This window comes from Jaculus jaculus, chromosome 19 (genome assembly GCF_020740685.1).
Source record: "Jaculus jaculus isolate mJacJac1 chromosome 19, mJacJac1.mat.Y.cur, whole genome shotgun sequence".
In the NCBI taxonomy this organism is placed as follows: Eukaryota; Metazoa; Chordata; class Mammalia; order Rodentia; family Dipodidae; genus Jaculus; species Jaculus jaculus.
Window position 1 is genome coordinate 8,715,445 of NC_059120.1, and position 23,246 is coordinate 8,738,690.

The following is a 23,246-nucleotide window of genomic DNA, read 5'->3' on the forward strand; positions in this document are numbered from 1 at the left end:
TGGGAATTGCAAAGGAAACATCCAGAGACTTTCCATAGCAGAGATTTTCCAGTGTTCATAAGGGATATTTGTCCCTTTATCTTTGCTACAAATAAATTTGTCTGAAAATACTCATTTTTTTTAAAAAAAAATTTATTTATTTACTTATTTATTTGAGAGCAACAGACACAGAGAGAAAGACAGATAGAGGGAGAGAGAGAGAATGGACGTGCCAGGGCATCCAGCCTCCACAAACGAACTCCAGATGCGTGCGCTCCCTTGTGCATCTGGCTAACGTGGGACCTGGGGAACCGAGCCTTGAACCGGGGTCCTTAGGCTTCACAGGCAAGCGCTTAACCGCTAAGCCATCTCTCCAGCCCTGAAAATACTCATTTAAGAAAATGCATACCCATAGGCTGGAGAGATAGCTTAAATACCCCAAATGTGACAAAACTGCAAGTTAGTTTGATTTTGAATACCATCGACTTTGAATATCACAATCTCATTCCACTTCTATGAGACAGCTACTTCCCATCCAAAGTTTCTGAATCCCTAGGATTGTTAAAATCACCACACAAACCCAGAGGCTAATCAAATCAGGACAACCATTGAGAACTTTAGAATTGCCTCACTTTAGTGCCAGTAGCCTACTCTCAAGATTCTGGTTTAGTCCTATTACCTCCAGTTGTCCCCACATCCACCTGTGTATCCCCCAGAGCATTTCCAGAACTACTCTCTGCTTAATTCTGGGCTTCATGCTGGCATGTGAGAGTTTCCTATCTTTTCAGCTTACCATTTCTCTGCTCCTGTTGGGCTTCCTCTAAATGTTCTCCTTGGTTATTTCACTTGGATTCCATTTGCTTCTTCCTTTCTCTGTAACTCACAGCTATTATCCTCATTTCCAGTGACATTGCAAAGGGCCACATGACTCTTACTGGCTGGTACAGCTCTACTGACTTTTGTATTCAGGCCTGGAGATGGGAGACCACGAAACAGTTATTTCTGGGTAAATGCAGTAAGTGTGAGAAGTCTTAATATAACAGTTGAAGCTGCTGGTATATTGTCCCAGGTTGTAGAAATAAGGCCGATGTTATGGAAATAAGCATGGCTCTGGTGGCCAGCAAAGGGCGGGGTTTATTGGGTTGGTGTGATCTGGACTGTGGGTTGGTGGCTATGATCATAATTCAGAACCTATTAATTCAAGTTTCATTAATTTTTGAGTTGTGCATACACTTCTGATATATTTGAACATTCATTTGCTTACAGAGGCCATGCCATTAAGATTAACAAAATGGTTATTTGGTTTAAGTGGAAAAAGACAGAAAGTGAAGGAAAGTATGATAAACCAGGAGGAAAATTTCATATAATTCAAATGGAGAGGTTAAAAATAATCATACAAAGGTTTATTTTACAACAGGAGCGTACAAATAGACAAATTCTAAATTATTGTACAATAGAATTAAGATTTACTGCCAATTCTATCTGATAGGTGGAATAACATTTTGAAAGTATTAACCTGATCTATTCTGAATTTTTGCTAAATAAGTTTCTCCTCTAGTCCCCTCTTAAGGGCAAATCAAGAAGCTTAACTCTGGGAAAGACGGATATGCCCATTAGAGCAATAAAGTTATTAGGAGATTCTGACTGTCAAATTAGTCATTAAAGTCACTAAGAATTTCTGAGTCTTTTGTGAGACAATATTCTGGAAAGCTAGGCATCACTGAGAGAAAAGAGGCTTTTCTAAATTCCTTAAGCTCCATTAGCATATCAAGAGCCTGTTTCTAATAAAGTCAAGCTTGAACACTCAGTTTTATTCCAAGCCAGGTAGAGAATCAAGGATATGTATAATGGAAAATCCATATGCCAAAGTAAGATGTCAAAGCGTGTCGGGGTCGAAAGCAACAAGATTTCTGGCAGAGAAAAATTAAGTTAAAGAATGTAGTTGACAGCTTATCATTTCTGCCTCAAAGAGATCATCAAGATGTTTTTTGGGGGGGATTCTAGACCAAGATGGTAGAACTGGGGAAGGGGCCAATAACATTGCACCATTTGGTGCCACATCCAGCAGCACAAAACACTGACAAGGTGGGTGTACTGGAGGCTGTGGTGACTAATCTGCATTGTGAACTCTGCTGCATTTGGAATCGCTAGGAAATACACTTCTGGGAGTGTCTGTGAGGACCTCTTTCACAAAGGATTAACTGAGGAGGATCTTGCTGTCCTGAGTAGGTGGCACCATTCCAGAGCAGGGGCACTGAGCTGAATGGAAGCGAGTGGTGCCAGCATTCATATCTGCTTCCTGGTCAGGTAAGATGTGAGCAAGCAGCTTCAGGTTCCAGCTAACGCTGCCACGGGCTGTTAGCGGCAGTGCCTTCTTGCCATGGGCCATAGCCCCAGAACCAAGAGTCGACCTACCTGAAGTTGCTTCTATCAAGTATTTTGATGCAACAAAGTGAAAAGTTACTAACACAGAGGCAAAAAATAAAGTACCATTCCTGGCTCATATATACACAAAATTTCTGTGTATAAGATGTGAGGCGAACAGAAGATTAACATTTTGGGGTCCAGATAGTGCAATAATAAGCTGCATGTGGTCGCCCTGACTGTCAATATACTGCAGTGATGTATGTGACCTCTTTATTACTCCCTGACACCTTGGATAAGTTGGAGTGGAATAGAGGACAGTTCTGAGTTTACAGATGTTCACCTGTGCAAAGACAGAGTCACCCAAGTGGTTGATTTGGTCCTAAAGAGTATAAACAATCCTCACTTGGCAATTTTGATTTCCTTCTTGCGCCATCACTAACAAGCATGTTAGAGGGTTAATTACCTAGATTTTATCAATTCCAAATAAATTAGCTATCTTGTTGCTCATCTTAAAAATGTTTAGTTATTAGCCCAGCATGGTGGTGTACACCTTTAATCCCAGCACTAGGAAGGCAGCAGTAGGAGGATCACTGTGAGTTTGAGACTAGCCTGAGACTACATAGTGAATTTCAGGATAGTCTGGGTTAGAGTGAGACTCTAATTCAAAAAATAAATAAATAAATAAAATAGAAGTACAAGCAAAAAGCTTAGTTACTGATCTTACCATAGGTAGCATTCAGAACACAATAATGATTGAACACATGTGGTTTTTGCATAATTCAAAGTCTTAGAACTATATTTCCATTCTGTGTACGCACATTAATTTGAAAGCAAATGGAAAATGGATAGCACTTTCTGGGCCTTGGGAGACAGAACACTGTATATCTTCTGACTCAGCTGATATTTGGACAAGAAGCCAAAAAAAAGAAAAAAAAAACCTGTGTATTGTGAATAAAGATGACTTCAAAGTTAAGCATCTTTCCATTAGCTTCATGCACAGAACACGAGTTGCCTTGTAGCTATGGTCATCAGCAATGTATTTCGCAAAATTGTTGGAAGTTGTTTCCAATCCTTGGACCTGAGAACACTTAGACGAGAGGGACAAGGAGAAATTGTTGAAAAAGATAAAAAGGGGAGGGGAAGAAGTTCTTCTAGGGGCAAGAAAGATGGCTTAGTAGCTAAGTCACTTGCCTGTGAAGCCTAAGGACCCAGGTTTAATTTTCTGGTATCCATGTAAGCCAGATGCACAAGGGATGCTTGTGCGTGGAATTCATCTGCAATGGCTGGAAACCCTGGCAGCTCATTCTCTATTTCTCTATCTGCCTTTTTCTCTCTCCCTCAAATAAATAAATTAAATTAAAGATTTTTTTTTTCAAAACACTCTTTTATAAAAGAACACATCTTCTTGGGAAATTACTTAATTCTCTTGTTTTTGGTTCATTTTCTTTGAAAGGGAACCTGGGGAAGCTGGATATTAAGCAGGTATGTGGGACCAGAACATTTATGGTCCAGATCACAAAGACCAAAGCCTAAGTGTAGAGTCTTAAGGCTGAAATGTAAAATGATGCCATTAGCTGTTCCTATGCAAATACCTGAGGAAACATTCCCACAATGCATTTGTTTGAAATGAGACTATGCGTGTACCCTGTTGCATTGCTTCAGCCATCACAATAGACTGTAACATGCACAAGGTAGTATCCCAGAGCTGTGCATGTGACCTTTAAATATATTTATTTATTTATTTCAGAGAGAGAGGGAATGTGCACAAGCAAGGGCCTCTAGCCACTGCAAACAAACTCCAGATGAATATGCTACCATGTGCATCTGGTTTACATAGGTACTGGGGAATCAAACCTGGGTCCTCAGGCTTCACAGGCAAATGCTTTAACTGCCAAACCATCTCTCCAGCCCATTTTCATCTTTTAGTCAACATTATACTTACAAAAAAAAAAAAAAAAAAACAACTTTCACATCATATACCTTAGTATTACTGTTTTCTCTTTTATAACAAATTTTAGTCAGTTCCTAACTTGTTACTAAAAATTAAAACAATGCATGGAGAGTACATATATATGTGTGTGTGTGTGTGTGTGTGTGTGTGTACCAAAAATGAGCAAAATAATATTTTTATCATTCTATATATTTATCTCTCATAAATGAGTGCATATATATATATATATATACACACATACATTTTCCTCTCTTAAATGTAGGGTATGTTGATTTCTTGTTATTGAAGTTTGCCTGCAATACTATATAAGTTTTAAAGTGTAACTTACCTTGAAAATGCCTGTTTCCGATTAAATTTTATGTGTAACAATTAAATTGCCCCCTGAGCCACCTGGTTTATTGCTTGCTGGAATTTGGATTTTTCCATCTTGTCTTCATAATTGACTCATAGTTGGACCAGATTTTCTCAGTTTACAATTTCATTAATTCCCAGCACAAACCCTGCCCAGTAAACCATGTACTGAAGTGGCTATAATATGACTGTTACTTTTAAACTTATAGATTATACATTAAATTTCAAAAGAAATGTACATATTTTTAGATTTGTTCAAACAAGTAAATAGGATGTGATACCTTTTCAGAAAAAAATATTTTCTAGAAATCTCTCTCTCTCTCCCTCTCTCTTTCTCAAACTTATAGTTCAGTTGGACTTCCCTGCTCTATATGGTAGAGAAGATTATCATGAATACTTTGAATTGGAAACAGCTTGTTTTCTTTAATTTAATTACTCCAAGAATCATTTTCAAATGAGCAAAATGTGATAAAGATCTGTATTTACTTCAGTGTTTTATTTTGAAGTTTATCTTGGTGATCAAATTGAAAAGACATATTCAAATTCAAAAGAAAAATTTTTGTTAAACTTTCTATAATTTATTATTTTTCACTCTTTAAGTGATATATTAGGATATGTGTTTTATATATCAATTCATCTAGTGGGAACTACCTGCATCTACATTTTAGAAAAGCCTAAGGGAAAAATTCATTGAAAATAGTTTTGGTGGGCTAGGGTTAATCAAAATTTATATATATGAAAAAGCCACATGGAAGCCTACCACTTTATAAACTAATTAAAATACAATTAAAACAGGGCTGGAGAGATTGTTTAGTGGTTAAGCGCTTGCCTGTGAAGCCTAAGGACCATGGTTCAAGGCTCCATTCCCCAGGACCCACGTTAGCCAGATGCACAAGGGGGCTCACGCGTCTGGAGTTCTTTTGCTGTGGCTGGAGGCCCTGGCATGCCTATTCTCTCTCTTTATCTGCCTCTTTCTCTCTATGCCTGTTGCTCTCAAATAAAGAAATGAAAATAAACGAAAAAAAATATTTTAAAAAATACAATTAAAACAATATGGGCTGGAGAGATGGCTTAGCGGTTAAGTGCTTGCCTGTGAAGCCTAAGGACCCCGGTTCGAGGCTCTGTTCCCCAGGTCCCACGTTAGCCAGATGCACAAGGGGGCGCACGAGTCTGGAGTTCGTTTGCAGTGGCTGGAAGCCCTGGCGCGCCCATTCTCTCTCTTTCCCTCTATGTGTCTTTCTCTCTATGTCTGTCGCTCTCAAATAAATAAATAAAAAATGAACCAAAAAATTAAAAAAAAAATACAATTAAAACAATAAAAATAAGAGAATGAATGGAGGTATCCTGCACGGACGGGTATCGCAGGTTTAGAAGCTACAGGTTATTTCTTAAATGAAAATACCAGTGCCAGGTATGAGATGCCTCCCTATGAGTTGTTAGTCAAGGAGGCTCCCAGGACTCTGCAAACAATATAGTCTGTGGCCATTGCTGTTGGTTTCCCATCAGAACTGGATGGTAAGGCTTTGTTGCTGAGGACACCTCGGCTCTGGGTTGTGTGATGTAGAGACAGCAAGCTGAAACTGAGCTGAATGCCTCCTCCTTGCTAGGTTGTTTTTGAGGGCCACGAGGTGTCACTCAGGCTGCTGTGGGTGAAATGGCATCAATGGCATCACTCAACTATGGACCCTGTGCTGGATATGCTGGTTGCATACATACGTACATATGCATATGTGTGCATGTGCATTATGTCATCACATATAGAAGGTCTTCAGAAATTACAAAGCCCTGAAATTGCCATGCTCTGTCCTCGGCATGAAGGCCACATTGGTGAAAAACAGAACAAAATCATTTCTATTTTCTTAGTACTTGTGAGCAGAGATAGGACTAGGTAAAATGTATAATAAATACCAGCTTGTCCAATATTCCAGAGGGTTTTCTCAGGTAGAGGTAGATGAGAATGATTGAGTGTCAGGTCAGAGTGAGAGTTTGTTTTCTCTTTTAAGTGACGTGAGAGGGTCAGGAGTCCCCTGAACCATGTTCAAATGAACCATGCTCCAAAAGCAAAGAAAGTTCTAGGCAAAGAGGTACTAAAGGGTCCAAGGTTGGAGTGTTCTAAGACCATGGACAAGGTCACCCTATGTCCAGTGTGGTAGTTGGAATGTATGTCCACAGCAGATTCAGGTGTTTTATTCAAGCTAATAACTTGGGTTTCTGCTGCCTGGCCAGGAAAGGTGTGTCACTGTGGGTGGGTTCTGGGACACACCCTAAGCTCTTGGGGGAGGATCTTCTTTCAGGCCAAAGGTCTGCAGAAAGGTCTGGGCTCCGCCTTGCTTCCTGCTGTCTACTGCAGGTTTGGACTCGCCTGTGGAGGTATCAGCTTGGAGGTGAATCTGCTGATATTTATGAATGGGAGCCAGCTTCTGCACCGCTGGTGGAATGGCCCCCTGGATCTGTAAGTGGCAATAAACCCTTGTCCCTATAATCTGTGGCTGTTTTGAAAGTTCATCCCAGCAATGTGGAGCTGATGACAACATCCAGAATAGAACTGGCAAGCAATGGAAAGAGGCATTCCTAACAGAAGCAACTTAAGGGAGGAATATCTTGGTTTGGTGCATAGTTCAGGCTACAGAATCTGTGACGGAAGAGATGCAGAGGCAGCGGAGGGCTCTGTGTGTGGCACTGGGACCTTTCGGCAAGCCCAGTGCCTCACTTTGTAGACTAGGGAGCAGATCCTGTGTGTTGGAATTGGGGTAAGTTATAACCTTCAAGGTCCATCACGATTGATTGACTTCCTCCAGCTAGTGCCCAGCTGCCAAAGGTTCCACATTCTCTTCATCAGTGCCACACTTAGACACGTGAGCCTGTGGGGGATATTCTGCATGCAAATTACAATATAAGTTTTTTTTTCTTTTTCTTTTTAAAAAATGGAAAATAATGGCAGGGTGTGGTGGCATATGCTTTTAATCCCAGCACTCAGGAGGCAGAGGTAGGAGGATCACCATGAATTTGAGGCCACCTGAGACTACATAGTGAAGTCCAGGTCAGCCTTGAGACCCTAACTCGAAAGAACAAACAAACATAAAAGGGAAATAATGATAATCCCAGATTATTAAGATTTTGTAAAGACTCTTGATCTTACTTTTAAACATGTTGCTATTACTAGATTTTAACTATAAAATGATAACCCTCCTTTTTCCAGTTCACACTTCTTACCTATAGAAATTATCCTGATAGTAGAATGAACTTCTCTTCCTCATTTTAGCATTTTTAAAATTAAAATTTTACACAAATTTATTCATGTACAATTAAAAGAGTAATTCACACATATTAGAATTGTTCAATTTGATAACTGCTGACAAATGTGTGTACCATGATGCTATAACACAATCGAGGTAATAATAGTTTTGCCACCTCCAAAGGTTCCTCTTAACTAATTAGGATCTTTCACTCCCTATTCCCTATCTATAGGTAACTTCTTCACTGGTCTTTGTCACTGTAGGTCAGTTCACAGCTTCTAGAAACTTAAAGTATATATTATATGTTATATTATATCTCAAATTTTAATCTGTCTCCTTCATTTAGGAATGAATAGAGGCCAGGTGTGGTGGTGCATACTTTTAATCCCAGCACTTGGGAGGCAAAGTTAGGAGGATTGCCTTGAATTTAAGGCTAATCTGAGACTACATAGTGAATTCCAGGTCAGCTTGGGCTAAAGCTAGACCCTACCTTGAAAAAGCAATAATAATAATAATAATAATAATGAATGAATGGATGGATTTTGGGATTTGTTCTTGTGGAATGTGTCATATTATTCTTTCTTATTGTGTGTAGTGTCCTCCGTATGTGCGTATCGCACCTTGATTATGCATTCTTCTATGGACAGATGTTTGGTTTGCTTCCATTTCTGGCTATTAGAAGTAAAGATGCTCAGGACATTGGCACATGGGCCATTTTATGATCATGTCCTTTCACTATTCTTGTGTAAGTATCTAGATATGGAATGAATGGACCTTATGCTGCAGTTTAACCTCTGAGCCTCTAGTTACTTCCATTGGCAATGTGTGGAAATGTAAATTGCTCCACAAGTTTCCCAACATTATTATGTTAGGATTTTATTTATTTATTTATCTTCTTGAAGTATAATCAATAAGCATAATACACATATCAAGTGTATAATCTATGTTGATACAACTCTACATTTTCAAGTGATTACCACCATTCAGCTAATTAACATATTCATCACTGGATCTGGTCACCATTTGTGCATGTTTATGTGATGAGAACACTTAAGGCTTACCTTCTGTGGTGGTTTGATTCAGGTGTCCCCCATAAACTTAGGTGTTCTGAATGCTAGATTCCAAACTGATAGAGATTTGGGGATTAACGCCTCCTGGAGGCAGTGTATTGTTGGGGGTGGGCTTACGGGTGTTACAGCCAGTGTCCCCTTGCCAGTGTTTGACACACTCTCCTGTTGCTCTGGCGCACCTTATGTTGGCTAGGGGGTGATGTCCACCCTTTGCTCATGCCATCATTTCCCCTGCCATTGTGGAACTTCCCCTTAAGCCTGTAAGCCAAAATAAACCTTTTTTTTTTTTTTTTTTTCCCCACAAGCTGCTCTTGGTCAGGTGATTTCAAATAGAAAAATACCATGTTGGTGCTATTATCCTGCTGTTTTTAAAGCAGTCATCATTAACTCATCTGGTAAAACTATTTTTTTTTTTTTATTTTTGATGAATATCGTGTTATTTTCCCCGTGTCTTATTTCTATTATGTACTCTACTTCTGAGAGTCATGTTTCTCTCTAATGCTCACATGTGTTGTGCGATTACACAGCATCCTCGTGCCCACGTCTCGTTTATTTGGCGTGGTGTCTCCCACGTGCTCTCTTGCTGCCGCAAGTGTCAAGATTTCACTCTTGGTAAGAATGAGTAACAGCTCATTGTTTTTCCAGGTTTTACTACTGTCCAGTCTGCTAGAACCATGCAAGAACAGAAGGTGCAAAAATACCCAGGGCAGTAAGAAGTGTAATTTCCAGAATGAATGATGCCTAAATGTCTAAATGCCAGCTTAAAAAAAACATGAAAAAATTAAAAAAAAAAAGAAAGAAAGAAAAAAGCAGAAACAGGTCTTAGGTAGCCAACACACACACACACACACACACACACACACACACACACACACACACACGCGCACCCAAAAAAGAAAGAAAAATCCTGAGGCAAGGAGGGATATTTCCACATTGAAACTCAATAAAGATGGGCCCTGGTCAACCAGAATATAGCTAGGCCTTTTCAATGTCAAATGTTGGTTAAACATGTTGGTGTGCTTATCAGTGGACCTCCTGAAATTTTGTTTTTATTTTTATTATGAACTATTTTTACTCTTACAGTTTGCAATGCAAATCAGAGTCAAGTGGGGAAAAGCGATGGTTGCTTCTGAGATGACAGGAATGTGGTAGTCTAGACTCAAGCAAGGCCAGGAGCATTTGTTGCATCCATTGACCTGTCTGTGCATGTGTAGAGATGACTGTGCCTTGGCTTCTGCATACAATGCCACAGTGAGACGGCTCATGAAGATGTCTCTTTCTTATGGTGATTTCATTTCCTTTGGATATATACACAGAAGAAGGAGAGTAGTTTTAAATGTTTCAAGAATGTCCGTATTGTTTTCTACAGTGGGTATGTCCCTTTGTGTTGAAAGTATATTTATATATTATATATATATGCATATATTTACATTCAAAATATATTTATGGATATCTATAGAAAAAGATTGTACAGAATGTGATCATTTTCTGAAATTTATATATTTTCTTTTTATTTATTATTAACAACTTCCATGATTATAAACAATATCCCATGGTAATGCCCTCCCTTCCCCCACTTCCCCCTTTGAAACTCCACTCTCCATCATATCCCCTCCTTCTCTCAATCAGTCTCTTTTATTTTGATGTCATGATCTTATTTAAATCATTCTTACTATTTTGGAATTAAAATAGAATGCAAAACAGAAGCAAACAACAGTCTCAGACTTTTGAATTTTCTTCTTTACTTGGGTCCTTATTAGGAATTTCTCTTATCTTTCTGCATGTGCCTAATTACTTATTGAAGTGCTCTTTCCCTAGTTGCTTGCACGCCACCTCTCATTCATGCAGGTAGTTATTTTTTAAATGACTGATCCATTAGATAAGGAAGTTTTACTGTCAGAAAACATTACTTATTCATCTCTCTATCTATACTAATTAGCTTGGACCGGTTAAATATAAAATATTTTAAGAAGAGCTGTCACTTGAATTGTAGCTGACAGAAAACTTAAGAGTTTTAACAAATATGTCTGAAAGCATAAGTAAAACTGAGAAGCCTTTTTATTATTTACTATTTCAGTCCATTTTATTAAGGGATTCACTTTGCAATTTATAATCACATTGAATATTAAGCATGAGGTCCTCCTGTTAAATATTATCTTGTCAAATTATTTCATTTATCAGGAAATATTGAGGTGCCTCATCGGAGACAGGCTGTGAGCCAGGGTAAAGCAGCCAGGTCACATTATACGGAGTGAGGAAGACTGTGGTTCATCCGGGAGGCTTGCAGGGGAGGAAGTCACTGGGGAGGATGAAGGCCTGAGGGGACTGAGTGGACCGGCCGCAGAACTCCGTGAGAGAAGGGTTAGCCTGGCCACGTGCAGCCAAAGAAGTATTCAGAGAAGTGATCGTAACCGAGTTGAATCTCAATAAGAAAATTTAAAGTTCACCGGGCAGAAACCAGAAATGCATTTCCTTAGCAGCGGGAATGACAGGCGCCCGGGCACAGAGTGTGATGGAGCATGGCTTGTTCGGGAAATAGCAGCTGACCTTTCATAACTAAAGCGGAAACGTCAGGGGTGGGGAAGAACTTAGAGATTAGTCTGAAAAAAAAATAGATTGGGGTCAGTTTCAGAAGACATTTATATGGAGGGTTGTACATAATTCTGTAGGCAACTGGTGACCATGGAAATTTGGAAATGGGCAAGTCACGTGATCAAACTTGTATTCCTGAAAACGACTGATGTCAGGATGATGGATGGACTGAAAGGCACAAAGACCAGAACTTACTAAAGCTTATTTGCTATGAACAAAACAAGAACTGGATTTCTAGACATTTGGAATCAACTCTTCAACAGGCCGTCCTGCTCCTCTTGTTGCCTCCTGTCTTGTAACCACAGCAAGGCATCCAGAGGGGTCTGTGTAAAACCCACCCATGCACGTCACTTCTTGGCTCACCTCTTACCAATGATTCTCCAAGTCAACGAGAGGGGAGTCCTCAGGACCCGCAGGACCCCCTGCCCCGTCTTCCTCGGCGTCTCTCCCTCTCCCTTCCTGGCCCCTGTGCTGACCAGCTGACCGCGGGGACGGGCTCCACCTCACCGCCCGCGGCTCCTGAGCGCGCTGAGGGCTCCAGGGCCAGCTGTCTCCTGAGAGCTTCCCTGACTACCTCTCTCTTCAAGCCCAGGCTCACCTTCCACCTCTCCCGTTTTACTTCTTCCTCCCAAATCGTCAGTTCTAACACAACTATGTAACAGTGCTTTGTTATGCCATGCTCTTCCTCACTTAGAATTTAAGGCAAGATTTGTTCCATTCTGTTCACCAAAGGCTATGATAGTGTCTAGGATATTGTCTGGCACATTCTAGACACTCACTAGATGTTTTGAATGAAGGAAATGAAATGACAAGAGCTTTAAAGTAGTCAGACATTTACAGGGCAATGGTTACAATGAGCAGTTTTCACATGAATTCATTGGCATTATGGGCAGAGCTGAATATGTGACTACTTTATATGGACATGTATTGAGATAAAGGGACGGAGGTGTTGTCTATGACTCTGGCTCTGTTAAATCGACACACCAGACTTTACAAATACACGTAGACTTTATTTAACACCTTTTACATACTTTATAGGTTTTCCTTAGAAAAGAAGGCAGAAAGAAATGTAGAGAGAGAGAAAGAGACACACAGAAAGACACAGAGGTAGACTGGCAACAAAGAGGAAAGAGACTCTCAAATTCTATCTATTGCCTATAAGTTATCAGTCAAATAAAAAAGAACTTTGTCATTTTCCCAATTCGTTTCTAAGTTAATCATTCTCCACTGCTGTTGATTGTCTTTCTTTACTCTGAGTAATTGCAATCGTACTTGGTTGTTGTGGCTACTATTGTCTATTGGTATCCTTGGAAGATTCTAGAACATCTAGCACATAGGCATGCTAGGTTTCAAGAGATTTTTTGGTTTGTTTTTTACTACTAACACTCACGACTGAATTGATACATTTATATTTTTCCCCCAAGAGTGGCCTTGGGCTATGAACATGCTTTAGCTTCGCCTTGACTCATACCAGGATATTTTCTTACTGCAAACACTGCCAAGCCAGCAATTCCACAGGAGCAAAGTGCTTTAAAAATTATTTAGGGACTCTAATTTCACCTTCAGAGTATTTGCCAGAATCTGCTAATGTATAGTTTCTAAAATAGCAATACAGCTTCATATGATTTCTTATTAAATCTTAGACTTGAGTTTTCCATTCTTATTACACACTTGGAAATTTCCATAACCAGTAATATATTTATTTTTCTTAGATAAATTTTATTGCTGAAGATCTCCACATATTGCATATGATAACTCAACAGTAAATTTTACTTCATTTTTGTCATTTACAATTCAATAACTGGAACAGTGAAGCACCATAAAGAAAAAGACAGGACTGTGCTGGCTGTCTAAGAGCAAAGGCATTAGTGGAAGACACTGTACTACTGAAGGAGAAAGCAACCTGAGTTTAGCTAAGTGATCAAGTTCTTGCCTAGAATATGCAAGGCCTTGAGTTCAATTCCCAGCACACACATGAAACATGCACACTGGAAAAAGATATCAAAAACTTAAATGTGGTCCTGAACTGCTAACTAGACCCTAGGATAATCATTTTTCTCCCTCTGTGTACCAAATCACTGCCTCAGAAAGTAAGAAAATAGACTATATATCATATATCTATATGTCTCACTATGAGCCATATAACATCAGTTGATTTGTTCTACACTTTATTTATTTGAGAATGAGAAAGAGGGATGGAAGGAGGGAAGAAGGGAAGAAGAGAGGATTGCAAGAAGAGAGACAGAGAAAGAAAGCACATATGGACATGCCAGAGCCTCTTGCCACTGCAAATAAATCTAGATGCATTAACCACATCGTACATCCGGCTTTTCGTGGGTGCTGGGGGATAGAACCACAGTAGCAGGCTTTTTAACCAAGTATGCCTCAGTGCTGCGTCATCTCCCCAGGTCCAGTTTTCTACTCTTAACAGTGTTTGTTTTCTCCAGTGTAAATAATTATCTTAATGCTGCACAAGTAATTGGTGTATGCCCAGTTTGTTTAGTTGTGATTGGCATTTACTACATGTTTGTAAAAGAGCATAGGAGTTTTATACTGACCAGAGGTCTGGGAATGTGTTTCCTGTTACAGTCAGTTGATTGATTACCATAGAATTCTTGCTCTTTCATGATGCTACCAAGATCCACATGTATCCTTAGACATGTGATGTGAAGTGTTTATAACTTTTCATATAGTAAAATATCTAGCCATTGTATAGTAAAATATCTAGCCATTTTTCAAACAATGACTGCATCTATGTGGCAAAAATTGAGCCAGAAGTGATACACAACATTAAGCAATGAGGAGTAGGAAGGTATTTGATCCAAGTGTACTAATTTAGTCTATCTCTTACACAATGTGAAATCTTAGCATATTTTCCAACATGTAATTTATTTTTCTAGGGAAATCAATTCTCAGTAAAATAGCAAACAAAGGACTTCTCTTTTTTTCAAGATCTTTAATAGATGTAGTAACTCAGCCATCTGGCTGTATGCTGTTTTATAAACCAATACAGGTTATGTTTTCTGAGGTTATAGAACTCAAACATTCTTTTTGGAACTGACACACAGTAAATCAATAGGTTCCATATATTTTCCTGTTTTTTTAATATATTTGTAAGTGCTTGTAATATATGTGGCATGATTTTGGATGTGGGTGTGTGTACGCATGTGTGGGCTGATGCACATGGATGGGCATACATGTGGAGACCTTAGCAGAACACTGGGCATCTCCCCTTTTTGCTAATTTGTTGTTTCCTTGAGACAGAATCTCTCACTGAACATGAAGATGCATGTTTTGCTCATGCTGACTGACCAGCAAGCCTCAGTGGTCCTCTGGTCTCCATTCCCAATAAGGCAAGGTAGAGGCATGTGCAGGTGCATGTGGCTGTTCATAGAGCCGCTGGACAGTTGAACTTGGGGTGAATTGAGTCCTCTCAGGCCCTCATGCTTGTGGATAAAGCACCGTTCCCCACGGAGCCATTTTCTTCTGAAGGTAATAGATAATATGGTGAACTTCAGCATGTACAATTTTTTTCAGAATGTTTGTTTACATATTTGTTTTTGATTTTAAAGGCTGACATCATGGAGTGGGTGGATAAACCTTCTTTCCCTAAGTTTATTTTAAAGGCCAGATGAGTACATCAACATGGCAAGGAACCTAAGTGTGCTGATCAAAAGTTTTTTTTTTTTTAAATTTATTTATTTGAGAGCGACAGACACAGAGAGAAAGACAGATAGAGGGAGAGAGAGAATGGGCGTGCCAGGGCTTCCAGCCTCTGCAAAAGAACTCCAGACGCATGCGCCCCCTTGTGCATCTGGCTAACGTGGGACCTGGGGAACCGAGCCTCGAACCAGGGTCCTTAGGCTTCACAGGCAAGTGCTTAACCGCTAAGCCATCTCTCCAGCCCTATCAAAAGTATTTTGAGAAATTGTATAATATTTCTAACAAAATGACACACCCACGGTCTTTTCTGTGTTACATAATTTGCATATATCCTCATCACTGTTAGAAGACATGGGTTGAGAAAGGCACCAAGAACCTCTTCTCCTGGGCCACTCTTGGGCATCCATGAAGTCAATGAACTGTTTGCATTTTCTAATTTGGGAAGGCAGCCAAGTGTCCTCTCAGCTTCATCGTTTCCATCGTGAGTATTTCTTGCATTCAGCAGTATGTACTCAGCATGTCTGTGACTGTGCTTCATTAGAAGCTTATGGAAGTGGACTTTATGAATGTACTTTTCCAGCTTTCAGATGGGAAATTTATTATTGATTTTATCAAATTTCATGGACTACTGACTGTAATAAATAAGTATATATTTGGCATAGCTAAATGTAGTGTTTAATGTTTTCAAAATTTAAAGAAATGTGTTTGTGATGTGGCCAATTAGATAGTTAGCTTGGTCTCATCATTGTATGGCATAAACATACATCAAACCATTACAGTGCACAAAATATATATACAAGAATTGTTTGTGAGTTGCAATGAGATGTTTAAAAGGGTTACACACACCCCTCTCACAATCTACATTTAACCATGCCCTTCAGTGCAACAAGTTTTATAGAAGAGACTGGATGCTAGTGAGAGTTAGCACCATGCATAGAAATCAATATAAGGTCCATGTTCCTTTGACAACTCAAAGTTTTGCATTTAGGATTTGTAACTTCATAATTTTGAGAAGTCATTAATTTGAACTAGGGTATCATACTTGCTAGGTAATCTATTTAACCTTTATGGAGGCTCACTGTTGGAAAGGGTGATGAGTGCGAGATGTATTTGAAACACACTTGTGTTTCTCCAGAGCTTAAAGAATTGAATGCTTTATTGGTTACTGAGTCTCCTGACTGTAAATGACTTATAATTTTGCCCAAAGGGCTTGTAAGTCTTTGTGAAGAACTTTAAAAACATCAAACATAAAATATCCATATGTTTTTATTTTTCTAGGATTTAACTTTAAAACATGGCAATTTGCCTTTGGTTCCTATATTATCTCTAATTCTCTAATATTAGCGCAGTTGTTTACAAGTTTACTACCATGTGCTTGTGTTATCTGCGGGGCACGCAGGGTTCATAGTAGGGCAGTGGGTACACACTGTGCCCAGCATCAAGGAGGCCCATTCCGCATGAGGCACAAGGCTCCCTTGCACTCTGCTTGGCAGGCACTGCTGCAATGGTGGCATTCAGGGGTACTGACAAAGGCATTCGTGGTAGGCACGCAGCATTGGCGCGAAGTTCTGGAGGGAGATCATCTTGTGAGAGTTCTCACTTTCACCTTCAGACTTTCCTTTGAAAATTCTATTCTTGGTCCCATTTCTGTGTTTGACTCCCCACTTCCTACAAAACCTGCAAGCCAAGTCCTGGTCCCCAGTTCCCACATAAAGCCAGATGGTGAGAGTGGCAGGTTCTCCACTTCTCTATGAGACCGCCATGAGGGTGTACTTAATAAAGATGATTTGTACTAAATGACAGTGTGGAGTGCTGTGTAGTCACCACTGCAGGGTCTTTGTCTCTCGTAGGTGTTACTCTCTCCACTTAACTGTTGATGGCAGTAGTTCCTCCTTGTGCTACAAATGAACTTTCCTCTATCTTCCCTCCTTTCTCTTCTTTCTCTTTCCTTTCTAAACATATTACAGCATCTTCGATTAAAATAATGTGTGTAAGTTGTAAATCACAAACATATTCCCCAATCACGAGTGTCACAGACAATGTTCATAGCGAAGGCTGAGAGTTTTATGTTTTGAGATTTTTTGTTTTTTGAAATGGGTCTGAAATGTAGTCTAGGTTGGGCCTGAAACACAAGGACATTCTCCTGTCTCAATTTATCCAGGGCTGGGATTGCAGGCTTGTACTGTCATACCTTGCAAAGAGCATTTTAAATGAAAATTTTTTGTGTGTTTCTGAGTAATTTTAGTTATATTTTCCTAATTAACATCTCACAAAGGAACTATTGCTAAATAGCTGAATATAAATCCTGTTCTCACTTTCAAGTATTTTTTGTATAAGTTTTGCTTTTAATTTAAGTGGTATCTTGTGAGTTAACTATGTGCTGTCTCAGGCCACTTCCCCATCAACTGGACAAGCTCTGGTGCAGAGGAGAAGGTCATTTTGACTTCTGTGGATCAGCCTGATAGCACAGTGAGGCCATTTTCTCCAAGAAATTGTACTCATAGCTTTACAGTGTGCTTTGCAACTATATCTGGCCCAAATGTTGACAATATTTATTCTTTTCAAAGAAATGATAATAGTAGTTCTGCTCCACGAGGCTTGTTAGTTGTTCAACACAATGCCATGGGCAGTTTTTTTATTTTTTTAAAGAAAATAAAAGAGATATTCTCAACTTATCAATTGTTCTGTCATTAGTAATCCAAAGTATTCCTGCTTTTTTGTTTTTGTGGGTCGTTAGGCAGGCAACCTTGTAGTAAGGAGGAAAAAAGTATAAATGTCTGGGACAAATTATTTGTAGCTATGAGCCTATAACTGCAGTGTTAAAAGCTCCCTAGTGGCAAGGTACTTTCAGAATTCCCATGTGATATATGGCAGTGCAGATGAGGTCCTAGGAGAAGGTCCACAGATGGCTGCTTAATGTGTAAATTAATCTGAGTCAGTGAGGATCATGCCAGTCATCGGCAACTATAATTATAGATCAGAATAAAATCTTGCTCTACAAATTTGTTCATCCAGAGAACTGTGCCACAGACACATGCTGATTTAAATAGTTTAATTATTTACTGTCAGGATTTGTGACACATGTGCGCGTCAACCTGCAAACGCTAATAGGAAAGATTCAGCATCGCGTTGGTAGCACCCAACAGACAGGGTAATTAAACAATGCAAGCCACAGACTAAACCACCACAGAGTCACAAAACCAAGCAGCCATCTCTAGACACGACGGCTTCACAAAGCAAATGCGTGAAATAACAGACAGCAGTCTGCCTAGGCGTTTTGAAGGGACCAATGAAATAAGAACCTGGTATGTCTTTACATTTTTTTTTATAGTTGTGAAATTCAAATCTAAGCTAGTCTAATTGAGTCCTTGCTAACTAGTTAGAATTCAGCAGTCTCCTTCAACTTCAAGGTAACTGTTGTTAAGTTTATTTAACAGAAACGTATTTACTTAATGAGGAGTGTATGAATTTCCAGCTTTTATTTGGAGAGTTTAGGAAGGCATCAACCTTGAAAGGCACAGCTGTTCTTTCTCCAGAACCCAAAAGGCCTCCCTCTCTCCTGCCCATTAACTGGAGAGACAAAACTCTCGAGGAAAGAAGGCACTGTAATTGATGAAGTGTCTCTTGTTTTCTTTTGAAGGTAAGCTTTAATAGGATGCTTGCCCAATTACAATAAACCCTAATTAAGTAACAGTTTAAAAATAAACTAATCTGAAATACTCATTTGAGAAAAAGAAGAACTAAATAGAGTAAGACGAAGTCTTCATCTGCTATTTCTTTTAAAGTCATCTGTATTCCTTTTGCTAAAGAAGAAAATGTTAACCAAACTCTCCAAGTTGGGAGAGTGAGACTTCTCTTTTTCTAGAATGCCCATCTGTCAATGAAGAGACCATTCAACTACAGACATCATTCTTTGCATCAGTTAAGAAGCTCTGTAGCCACTATAAGCAATGCAAGATTGGGAATCAGGACCATAGCTTCGTGATTGTCAGCATAGCAGTGAACCCCTGTGAGACTACTGCTTCATCTATAAGAAGATGAACTTGAGTTCACTGCCAATATGAAATCATTCTGCAGAACCCTATATACAAGTAAGAGAACTGACTTGGCCCTCTAGAGCATTATAGATGATTAAGCAAGGCTTATCTCAAGGGTGTAGATGTACTTAAAACAGTTTGCCTCACTTTTCCATTCTACTTCAAAGACACAGAAATCCATATCTCTATATAGATGAAGTTTGAGCCTTCATAACATGTTTTCAAGTTTCTGCAACTTCAGTATAATTTAGTATGGCCTCTGGAAATCTCAGTTTTACATTCCCTTTTTGTGTTTTCACTGTAGTATTTTTGATGAGCTTTGAATGCAAAGTTTGTTTCCTGGTAAATTTTCTCAAACTTGTTTCCTAAATGCTTACCTCAGGGCAAGTATATTTTAAATTATCTGAAAGGAAATGCCTATCTGGAGTCTAGGACAGAGGGACTCTGGAGAAGAGGCCGTTGAGTATTAGGATGTCAATATTCAGCTGGTAGAAATCCAGTGCCTAAGTCAAAAACTGTCCTGAGCACACAATGGGTTGCCATGGTCTGATCTCTTGGGCAAGCTCACTGAGCCAGATATTCAGTCATTAGATTCCCCCTTCCCCAGATAGCATGGACACACACTGAATCAAGGTTCATATTCACTGATATGGCTAAGATAGTAATATGTCACTAGAGATATTGGTATAGGCTGAAAAGGATTGTGACATGGATACCATTTCAGTTCTCCCAAATCACCAAGATATTAAATATGCTTAGAGTACAATATAAAGAGTGCCTTTCCCCAAAGTCAGATAAGAGTTTTAATTTTTTATTGTATTTTCTTCTCAGTCATATCCTAAAAAAATACTCCATTGTATTTCCCTTTGCAGGTTTCAGCAGGAAGGCTAACACTGAATCTGATTCTTGCTCTCCTAAATAAGAAAAGGCCCAAACAGTAATATTCATGTTAAGAACATTGTTAAGAGGCAGAGTCAGAAGCTTTCAGTGGAAGACTTTTTTTTTAATGTTTAAAACTATTTGTACATAATTTTTTACTTTCCCATTATTTCTTGTCTAGGAAACAAACAACTGCTCCTAGAAAAACAAAAGATATCACTTGTTCTATGCAGGACATTATGCTGAACAATTTTGCTAAATTGCTTAGTTTAGTCATCATAATTTCTAGCAGTAAGCAGTGAAGACTCTCATTTCACAATGTCATCATCTTGATAATACAATGCAATATATATATATATAATGTATGTATGTGGGTGTATGTATGTGGGTATATGTTTGCTCACACAAATTTCTAGATTTTTCTGTGAGTGGGATGTCAACAGATCATCTTCCAGTATTGGATAGGTCCCATTCAATCAGTTGATATATAAATATATCATATTAATTTTATATCACTCTATATCATACATTGTTTTTATATATTATAGATAAACTATGCTTGTAAGAAATAATTGGAACTTATGAAAGTTGATAATAATGCCTAATTGTGTTGCCACAAATGATGTGAAAATGTCAACATTAGTATTCAGGCAGAGAGTTTACAAATGTAGTAATAAATATGTTGGATAGCCTAGCAAGCTTACATTATTTCCATGAAATATTCTGTGAAATTCTTGAGACAATTCATGGACATTTGTACTGTTCTCCCATTATTTAAGAAATAAGTCGAGGAACCAGTGGCTGAAGGAGGATCACATTGCCTCGAGTTACCTGGCTCAGACATTTCTCCTAGAAGTCTTCTTGTTCCCCTCAACCCCCCGTTGGTTTATTTAGCAATGTGAATTCTGAGCTCATATTGGAATTTGAATCAGGGTTCTACTCTTCTGTACACAATCTCCGCGGGCAAGTGAGAAATTCTCAACTTCCTGTCATCAACGACTCTGACTCTGATGTCTTATCCCATGACCCTTATAAGCACAGACCTTTCCAAGACATAAACATGATTGTAGCATTTATTTTCTGACTTTTCTCATGTTTCTGACTTTTTGTTTCAAAAATATGGTTTGGTTACACTGATATTTCCCCATATGAGATTTGGTCTCTCCTATGATTTTAACAAAAGATAGCTACCCTGAGTATAATTATTTATGAAGATCAGCAAATCACAGTGAGTGGAGATGACATAAAGAGGTCTTCCCACAGACAGGAAAAGGGCAAGATTCTATTTAACCATTAATCAGGACATACTCTGTAAGGGATCTCCTACTCCTTCAACATCTGGCCTCTAACAGTTTTCAACATGCCAAATCCTGTCTCTCTCTATCTCTCTCTTCCTTTGTCTTTTCTCCTATGACCAAATCCTGCCTGGGTTCTTGTCAGTACCTATTTTCTTTGGGTATTTTACCTTCTTTACCCCATCCAAAAGTGAGCTGCTTTTGTAAATTGAATTCAGGTACTAGGTGCTAGGATTGTAATTAGATTTCATATCATAACTCAAATCAAGGTAATGCTGCTCATCTCACAAGATATTGTGAGTTTTTTTGGTTGTTGTTTGTTTTGGTTTTTCGAGGTAGGGTCTCACTCTAGTCTAGGCTGACCTGGAACTCACTATGTAGTCTCAGGGTGGCCTCAAACTCATGGCAATACACCTACCTCTGCCTCCCAAATGCTGGGATTAAAGGCGTGATCCACCACACCGGCTCATATTGTGACTGGAGTAATTACATTGATATAATCACATTACATTGATATGATCACAGCCATCTATAGACAGTATGACCTTAGTTGTCCCAGAGTAAATGGGTTGAATACCAGTGTTCCTTACAGGAAAATGTGAGAATCTAGCCAAGGACTCAGGAAGTAGCTTGCTGGGCTTGTATGGGTCTTTTATCTAAGCACTCAGGGGCTAAGGCAGTCGGCTCTCAATCTGGAGGCTGACCTGTGGTACGTAACAAGACCCCTATCTTCAAAAATAAAATAAAAATAAAGACTCTTAGCTGAAAGAAATCAACAGGATAATTTTATTATAAGAGCAATACATCCAAGTGTTTTATTTAGCTAATAAAGAAATAGACTTGCCTCCTTCTGATATTTCTGCCTATCCTGCCTAGATCCTTTCATTCCTTTCTATTCTTCTGCTTGCATAGGTCCTGGGAAATATATGAATTATATCTCTTACAGGATAATACAAAACATCAGGGACACACAAATGCCTGACTCTTTTCTCAGCCTGAAAGGCTTTGCAATCTCTCAGAGGTACTTATGGCAAAGGAACTTAGTGTACTGTAGCCGAATACCAGGGAATTATGCTCACAGCGCTAGGGAGGCTGTAATAAAGCACCCAGATTGCTGACTATAGACACATCCCTTCATGAGGTGGCTCACTTAGAAATTAGTAAAGACAGATGAGTTAGGAAGCAAGACAAGATTTTCCAAACTGTGATGCTGAGTCCAGAGAAGGCATTTTGTATGACAGAAGTCAAAACAAGGTAAGTTCTACAAGTTAAATTGGTAGGTATGAATCCAAAGGGATGATTTGAAGATAGAACAATGAGGAAGGGGCAAATGAGTTTAGAATTTATTTTCTATCTAGTGTTGTATAAAATTATATTAATATGATAACAGCCATTTTTACTGCTAATATCTATGGTTGTCCCTGAGTAAATTCTGTATCCTTCATAGTTTTGCTGTAATCAATAAATAATCACAAATAGATAAAAAATATTAAATTGGTACATAGAACATTTCAAATGGACCCTGAATATAGGGGCTTATAAGACTTTTGATGCTAGTATAAGATCAACTAGGTGCCTTTCAGCTAGGAGAAGCCATTTTTGTTTTATTCCATATATGTGTGTGTGTGTGTATACATATACATATACATATACATATACATATACATATACATATACATATACATATATGTGTATATATATATATATATATATATATATATATATATATATATATATATATATGTATTCCTCTTTTGATCAAAATTTTATGTGTTTGATTGGTCTTATTGCCAATCAGGACCATGCCTGAATCAGTGAGACCCCAA